Raw genomic sequence first — 8,282 nt, 5'->3', positions numbered from 1 at the left:
AGCGATACAAACTGACCAATATTAGGTCTGAAGGTAGCAAACCAGTCTAGGGCAAAGCAGGTAGAGGATAAAATACTTCGTTAATCTCTCTACAATATATTGGTACATTCATTAAATTCCTCAGTTACAAAAGTCACTGAGTTTCCACTTCTTGATTTTCCATGTTTTTAGTTTTAGTTGAGATGGATTTTGTCCTGTTATCTAGACTTTCCAGGAACTAGCAATCCTCCACCCTCAGCCTCTGTGGTGTTAGAATGGTAGACCTTCACTGCCAAACCAGGCACCAATACATTGTTATATCTACCTTACATAAAATTAATGCTGATAGACAAAATAGCTCGTGTACCAATCTAAAAATATTTCAGGTAGCTCAAGGATTTAAAACCAACGAAGGAAAAAGCTCTCCAGGAATATTTTTTTTTTGATCAGTCGTAGGACTTGGACTCGGCCTGGGTGTTGTCCCTGAGCTCTTCAGCTCAAGGCTACTGCCTTATCCCTTGAGCCAAACGCCACTTCCAGTTTTCTAGTGGTTAGTCACACACAATTTTTTTAATTGTCTTTTCTTTGCCAGAGTCTTTTTACCTTTCCCATTAGAAATGTACAGTTGAATTCTTTATATAAAGAAATGTATAATATTTAATTAATGGTTGTTAAACAAATTAAGTTTAGGTACCATAGCATGCTTGGGTTTGCATTTGGTTTTGTTTTTTGGTTTTGTTTTTGTTTTTGTCTTTTTTTTTTTTTGCCAGTCCTGGGCTTGAGCTCAGGGCTTGAGCACTGTCCTTGGGCTTTCTCAAGGCTAGAGCTCTACCACTTGAGCCTCAGCACCACTTCCAGCTTTTTTCTATGTATGTGGTACCGAGGAATTGAACCAGGGTCTTCATGCATTCTAGGCAAGCACTTTAACTACTAGGCCAAAATCCCGGCCCTGCATTTGGTTTTGTAAAAAAAAATAATAATAATAAGATTAGGGAGGAAAAACTTCTCCTAAGAGGCAACTGACTAAATATGTACCATCTAGGTTACTGACTTAAATATATGCATACTCATTTTCAGTATGGAATATAAACACTGTTATGAAACATCAAATCTCAAGTTTTGTAAAGATGAAAATAAGGAACAGAAGGGCTGGGATGGGGGCAAAGTCTGCCTACTTGGACAAACTCCTGGACTCCAGGCCCAGCACCTCAAAAACAAAATACAAAAAGGAAGGCTAAAGGGAAAGCACTGAATTAGCTTGAAAAAATTAGAGAAGGGCAGGGTCCAGTTAGATCATGGAAAGCTCAAAACATTTTCAACTAAAGTCAAAATCTGAACTTTCATTTTTCAACCAAAATTTTCTGGCATAAGAAAGCAATAAATTTTATAAGCAACCAAAAAGATGATTGCTTTCTGTCTCCATCTCTAACTCTCTCTCTCTCTCTCTCTCCCTCTTTGTCATTCTGCCCAGTATCACACAGAAGCTAAGACATGTTAGAAATTTGCTTTGTGAAAAATAATAGGCCTGGCACCCAGTAGACATTCAGTAAGTACTGGTGGAGTTAAATGACCAATCTAGTGATTGCCTGGCTTTGCTTGGATGATCTGCTAGCCATACTTTGGTAGATACTAGCTCTAAAGTACATTTTTAAAATTTTCTGTGGTACTTTGTTCCCTGGGAGCATTTTTTATTCAAAACAAAAAGAAGAAAGAAAACCTTAAAGTGCTTTGTGATTTCCAAATAATTCAAATTAGTCACAATTAAAATTTGGGAAAATCATCAACACCTAAGAATAAGACTGAGTGCAGGAGGCCGGGGGTCAGGTGTGTGTAAGCTCAACAGAAGGAAGGGTTTTTAACCATGTCATTCCTGAACAGCAGAAAAGAACCCAGATTTAGGAGCCAAATAGACCTTTTTTTTGTTTGTTTGTTGGTCGTAGAGCTTGAACTGTGGACCTGGGTGTTGTCCTTGAGCTCTTCAGCTCAAGGCTACCACCTTACCCATGGATCTACAGTGCCAGTTCCGGTTTTCTTGTGGTTCATTGGAAATAAGAGTCCCACAGACTCTATTGCCCCGGCTGGCTTTGAACTGCAATAATCAGATCTCAGCCTCCTGAATAGCTAGGATTACAGGTGTGAGCCACCATGCCTGGCTTAGACCTATATTGAATACTAATCTTACACTTTTAACCTGCTGGGTGAGCAAAGGACAACTACTGGACCTGCTCTCATCCCTCCCCCACCCCAGCAAATGCCCTTCAGGGCTGCTCCATTAAATGAGGTCACTTTCATTAAAACAGCTACTACAAACTTGAAAACACAGGGAGATCAATTAGAACTTATCATATTACTCAAACAATATTAAAATTTGGGGTTACATTTCTCAAATGCATTTGAATAGCAATATTGAAATGAGAATGAGACAAAAATAAAGCCATTTTTTAAAAAATGTTTGCCTAACATACATAATATTTTTTTTTACCAGTCCTGGGGCTTGAACTCAGGGCCTGGGCACTGTCTTTGGACACTTTTTGCTCAAGGCTAGCACTCTGCCACTTGTGCCACAGCACCACTTCTGGCTTTTCCTGTGAATGTGGTTCCAGGGAATCAAACCCAGAGCTTTGTGCATGCTAGGCGAGCACCCTACCACGCAGACACACTCCTTCCTGATGCCCAACATACATAATTTTACAAATATGCTTGTAAAATGTGAAAACAAATTCAGATTGCAAATTCCTACCCTAATTTTCTTTTCTTTTGGAGTTTTAGATATTGGAGCATGTGATTTTTGTACAACGTGGTGAGTTTGAGAAGTAGCCACTTTCTTTTCCTGGTGAATCTTGTGGTTCTGGTAAGATTCTTGATAAGTCTGAGGACTTTAGGGATACATTTAAATTTGAGTTTGGACTGCCAGGAGCTGGTAACATATGCCTGTAATCCTAGCTATTTAGGAAGCTGAAATCTGAGGATTGAGGTTCAAAGCCAGCCTGGGCAGAAAAACCTGTGAGGCTCTTATCTGTTCTTAACTAGCACAAAGCCAGAGATGGAGTTGTGACTCAAGTAGCTGATCACTAGCCTTGAGCAAAAAAGTCAAGTGAGAGCACAAGGCCCACAAGTGAGTTCAAGCCGCAGTACTGGCATACAAGAAATAGACAAACATACAGCCAGCAGGTCTGACATTCCCTTAAGCATGACTGGTGATGGACTTTTCTGTTGGGCAAAGTGATGCTTGTTGTCTTGTCCCTAATGAAGCCATATACGTCTATCACTCACTCTGCAGCTTTACCAAGGTGTTGCCATACCCCTCATGCCACCCCTTTCCTTTCCCGGGATACTGAAGTTATATAAAGTCCTTTCCCTAGGGGAACCAACATACCCTTTATTCTCCTTGAAAACACTTTCCTGTAATGCTTCCAATCTGCCTAGAAAAAAAAAGGTACTTGCCAAATTTGGTACTTAGTTCTTCAGACACATGAATTGCAAGCCAAAGGTTTTCTACTTCACAAACCTTCCCATCACGCAATCGCATTCACACACACACACACACACACACACACACACACACACACACACACACTCACACACACATCTTCACTCCTTTAAATATTTACTCATGTCCTTCAAAAATCCCACTCACAATTTGAAATTGCAGGCTAGATTGCCCGCTTTGACAGACAAATTGAGGTGACTAAAACATCACACTTTATTTATGTACAGATTTCTTCTTCTTAAATATATTGAAAAGCAAAATAGTTTCAAAATTTGAAGCTTCTTTGGGAGAGAGAGAGAGAGAGAGAGAGAGAGAGAGAGAGAGAGAGAGAGAGAGAGAGAGAGGACACAGGGAGGGAGGAATGGAGGGAAGGAGGGAAAAACGGAGGGAGGGAGAGGGCTATAACAGAACCCTCTGATAACAGCTTCAATTTCACTTCCAACAGAATCACTTCCAATGGGATGAGCCTCCAAGTTTTTATGACATCTAAGCAGCCATGATTATGAATCAAGCATGGATGGAACATTGGAACTAATTAGATGGCTATCAATTTTTCAGTGCTTTTCATTTTTTTGTAGCAACTTGCTATTTTGTGGATGGCAAGAAAGGTTTGTATTCTAGGAAAGAGAATGGGAGTTGTGTTTATGAAAGGTTTCTTCATTTAATATGGACTGGTGATTTTAATGAGCCTTTTAGTCATGTAAGTAAAACACAAAAGCTTACCCATTATCCTCAGGAAGACTGAGTGTAGAAGTAACTCAGTGCTCAGGCTTCAGGTTGAAAGACTGAGTAACCCATTGGAAATATCTACTGGGTTCCTTGGCTGGAGAAGAGACTCAGCAAGGCTGTTCCCCACCCAGATTTAGGCCACTACAGCCTGAAAAGTAGTGCTTCTTCTTGTGAAGCTGGGACTTAAGGCTACTGGGGATTTGCAGGCCATATCACCTCTTCAGCTGACCCAAGGGACACAACAAAGACCCTAGGCCAGCTGTGGCACCAATCCAGCATGGACTAGAATAAGCAAGGTTTGAAGAATGTGTGGTGAACGCTGGTCATTCAGGTCCCCTCTAGAGGAGCTGATTCCATCCCCAAGGGGGTGGTGCAGAAGCAGGCAAAACCAGAGGTTCCCAGAAGTGAACCTTCTGGGAGGGCGGAATATGCATTGGCAGACTGGATTCTGGTTCTGAATGCCCTTCTGACGGACAGGGGTGAAGTGGCAGCCCCACTCCACCACCACCACCACCACTGGGAAACCTGGGGCTGGGGGGTGGGGGTTCTGATGGTTTTGTCTGGAGCTTTCAGAATGGCCCTTCTGAGATGTGCTCAAAATCTACTGTGTTACCCAGTGCCTCTGATCATCAGTGAAAGTGAAAATCTGCCTGGGCTGTAAAAGGCAATGGAGGCCAAAGGTCATTAGAAATAAAGGGAGAGCCTGACATCAAGTCAAAGCCAGGTAGAAAGATAGATTATGGGGGAAAAGGTAGAGGAATCTGTTGTCAGGAACATTCCAAGTATTTAGGTGCCCTGATTGCCAGTTATTCCCATTCTGGGATAATTGACAGGGAACCTTGAGGAGGATTGACTCCTGGAAAGGCCAAGGGAAATCCATGTGGTCAGTAAGAGAAAATAGCCAGCCATGAGTGTTGGGTATATACAAAGAAAACTAAAAGGGAAGGTGAGATCACAAGGTCTCTGGAGTGGGGTGGGGAATCTTCTATAATTAAAATTCCCAACTCCACCCTGTAGACTGGACTTAAGGGTAAGAAATCTCATGAACAATCTCAATAAGCACTCAAATCCCAAAGGTTCACCCTAAAGACAACCCACTTTCAGTCTATTGAAAGTATATCTGCAAGGAGTGCTACTGCAGATTAACTAAAAACAGGAGGAAAACCTGGCCCCTCTGCCTCCATTTTGTATTGGTCACTGCTCTGAGCCGTTCTCTCCATAGTCACTTTGCAGTCACCTTGGATTCCAGAAAAGACAGAGCTGATGGATAAACATCTTTGTGACAAAAACCTAAATCTTCCCCTAAGGAACAGCAGAGCCTTGCAGGACAGATCACTGCCAAATGAGAATAATTACCTGTAAGGGTCAGACTCCATTCTGGAACTAGACAAAAGGTCTCATGGGAGCCATACATCACTTTCTTCAAACGAGGACAGCAATCACAACTGCCCTGGAACTCAGGAGAACCAGAACTGAAATCATGACACCTGCAACCAGAACTCTTCAGTTAACCATATCTTCAACCCTGTACGCCGACTCTTCCTCTATTTAAATACAATGCTCCCATCTGTTCTCCAAACATGACTGAAGATCAAGTGCCATCTTCCTGTGGTAGGCCACACATCACAAAATCAACATTCTTTCTATGCTCTCATTATTTCTATTGGGCTTATAATGACCAGATCTAAAATTAATTCCTTTCCTAACAAACTTTCCTATTTTCACTACATTGTTGTTTTGGGTTTGGCATTTTGTGTTTTCTTGTCTTGCTGAGATAGAAGGTAAGAATCGGATTAAGTTATTTCATTTTGTCATACAAAATGGCTAAGGTGTCGCCATGACTGCGTGATGGCTTCAAGTTTGATTGATACTGTGGTGTTTTATTTGTAACATGAAAGGTGCTGAAATCAAGAGATCACCTGCAAAAAGGCACACAAGGAATCTTTGTTCTTTTTCCTCTCTCCAAATTCAGATCAATCTTCTTTTCTGAGATTTAGGAGGAGAATCAAACGACCTCTACCCAAAGAAACATCAGAGAACTCTATGAAGATAAAGAATTAATATTGGCCTAGCTCTGTGCTAGAACATGTATCACTAGTATTTTCATGGATGCTCTACTCCTTGCCTTGTACTTAGCCACTGAAAACAAAGATGTCTGTGGATTACAGAACATGGTCATGCCTTCATAGAGAAAACAAGACTTGGCAAACACTGTTTTGAAGAACTAAGTGGAGCAGTTAATCTCAAGAAAGAAAAATACCATATCCCTCACTCCATAATTTGATGGATTTACCACTGATTTTAATACATCTCTGGCTTAATTCCCATCACACGTAGCAAACACAAGGTCAAGTGTGAGTTAACAGCTGCCAGGAACAGAATTTAAAGGCAGCTTTGGATCTAAAGGATATTGCTACATCATTTCCCTGTGCTTCTTCAATTCCAAACACTTTTATTTACTGCAGAATATCGAGTGGGGTTCATTTAAAGCAAATATAGTTTTCCAGTAAACTCTTGTGAATAATTTTTAGATAAGTTCTGTGTAATTAAAGGGGAGAAACTATCTTACCTTATTTAACAAGCTTCATAAACTGGACACTAGCTTGATTCTGTAGTGAGGTTTTTTTTTTTTTGGTCTATTTCTTTCACAGCTTTTCTGAGATTTAATGGACATATAGTAAGTTGGACTTATTTAAAACATGCAATTTAATATGTTTCAAGGTCAGGTACGTGGCTCATATTTATAAATCCTAGCTAGGTGAGAGGCGGAGCTCAGAGGATTATAGTTCAAGACCAGCTTGGGCATAAAAGTTCAGGAGACTCTTCTCAACCAGGGCTGTGGGTGGCAGTGTATGCCTATTATCCCATGGGTGAGTCAGTAGTGCCTACTGTCATCCTTAGTGTCAAACAGAAGACAAGTAGATAGCACACGGCCCAAGCCAGCTCAGACATAAAGCAGACCCTGTCTCAGAAATGACTGATGCATAGCACAGAGGGGTTGGAATATGGCCTGAGTGGTAGAACACTTGTCTAGCAAGCTTGAGGCCCTGAATTTGATCCCCAATGCTGCCCAAAAAGTAATAAAAGTCAAGATTCACATAAAACCTATGAAACCATTATCTACAATCAAGGTAGTGGGCAAATCCTTTGTCTCAAAAGTTCCCTCAAATCCTCTTTATTTTGTTTTTTACTCAATTTTTAGTCAAGGAGAATGAAAGAATCTACAAGGTCTTACTATACACCCAGGAAGTCAAATTGCTGAGAAATCTATTTCTGAGCCTTATTTGACTTTTATTTTGGGCAAGTTGAATAAATATGCGCAATTTGTTGACAATGCATTCATAAATGAAGATACAAGAAATCTGTCTTTAAATTGCATCTTCAAAGAAATCATTTCCATAAGTAAACTCTATTTGTCCCAGGAAGTATTAGACAACTTGAAAAAATGGAAATTGAAAAGTAAGCAATCATACCTTGAAAGGTTCCTGGTTTCCATCTCTTACAGGTCTGCAAATTTCTCAGAAGCTGAACTTGAGAAAAACAACAGGAATATTGGGGCTTTCCATCTGTCAGCCTGCATGGGGGAGGGGAAGCCTCAACCTGTTTTCATTTCTTGGAAACCACATTTTATAACTGGTTTGATATTAAATGTTAATTAGAAATTGCTTAGTGATAAATCTTAATGTTCCAGATAAAATAATGTTAATACCACTGTGCATACCATAGTGCAAATATTTTTCCTCCATTGGTCTCTATGACAACTGGATTTGTAAATCTCTAAAACTGCTCCTTACTAACTATGAGGACCCCAAGAGAAGACAATGAACGGCTCAAAAACTCAGTTTCTCCATCAATACAAGGGGATTCATGGAAAGACAGTTTCTGTGAGGATGAGTCAAGAAGTGCTTCATTACTGTTAACTACCATGATAATACACATATCACCTTTCCTGATTGTGCCACAGGTTAGAAGTGAGAGATAAAGCTTCCATTCTTGAACAAATATCACCATCATAAATCTTTAGAAGAAACAGCTATCATTTTATGATACATGGACATTCATCTAAGACTAAGTAAATCAATGG

Source organism: Megascapheus bottae, chromosome 12, assembly GCF_031878675.1.
Source record: "Megascapheus bottae isolate mThoBot1 chromosome 12, mThoBot2.hap1, whole genome shotgun sequence".
Taxonomy (NCBI): Eukaryota; Metazoa; Chordata; class Mammalia; order Rodentia; family Geomyidae; genus Megascapheus; species Megascapheus bottae.
The sequence above is the reverse complement of the archived record's forward strand: the minus strand, read 5'-3'. Positions refer to the sequence as shown.